Raw genomic sequence first — 1018 nt, forward strand, 5'->3', positions numbered from 1 at the left:
TCTAGTTCACACTGCTCCTCCTGCTGCTAATGCTGCTGGTGTCTACTCTATTTCCTGTTAGTCTTGTCCTCTCCAATACTTTGGTGAATCTGGCCGTTCACTTAAAGACAGACTTAAGGAACAGAAAAGAAGTGTTAAGTCTGCAGACACTAACAATGCTCTCTTCTGCCAAGTTAGGGACTCTAAATATCCTATTGATTGGTCTTCTAAAATAATCTTTCCTGGGTCTACTCTACACAGACGCCGTCGTGTTGGCTCTGATACACAACCTGCCCAACATGAACCTTAGTCCTGGCTGTGTTGCTGTTGACTCTTCCCTTCCACCTTACATACCCAAATACTCCGACCTTTCTAACAAACGTGACCTGACATAAACCTACCCGTCACTTTTCACTTTCTTTTCTTTCTCCTCGAATTCGTACGTTCTCATTCTTACACCCTTTATTTTCCCTTCCTACACCGCTTTATTACACCCATCCTAACGGTACTTTTCGCCTAGCTCTTTCCTGCTAGGAACCTCTCACCTGCTCCTCACCGCCCCCTCGCCCCATACCTTCCACCATCCACGACACCTGAGCCTACCTCAAGCTGTGAAACGAAAGACGAAATCACCAAGTACGGCTGTTAGGGCCTCCTCAGACGAGTTAATCTTAGGAGCTCCACCGCCGCACCACGAACACCACACCTACTCGGTGCAACACCTCACGGAGGCCACCTCACCAAACTCCAACGGCTCAGCCAAAGAAAACCCGAAGGCTTATAGACGTCAACACTGACCCCACCAGCTGCATGACTGGTGCAGCCAGCCCTCCGAGGCTGAAATCCACCAGGAAGACCCTCATCCCTCCATACATGTCCAGTATCAGCTGTTGATACAGATAATGGCTCCAAAGAGCCTCCACTTACGGGCTCACCATAGCCCGTGCTACTTGGAACATTTTGGTCTGAGTAGCTGAATTTAAATCAACAACAACAACCTCGCTCCCCAAGTTACAGCCCCGCCCCTGTGCAAGGGACG

The sequence above is a fragment of the Procambarus clarkii genome, chromosome 22 (assembly GCF_040958095.1).
Source record: "Procambarus clarkii isolate CNS0578487 chromosome 22, FALCON_Pclarkii_2.0, whole genome shotgun sequence".
Taxonomy (NCBI): Eukaryota; Metazoa; Arthropoda; class Malacostraca; order Decapoda; family Cambaridae; genus Procambarus; species Procambarus clarkii.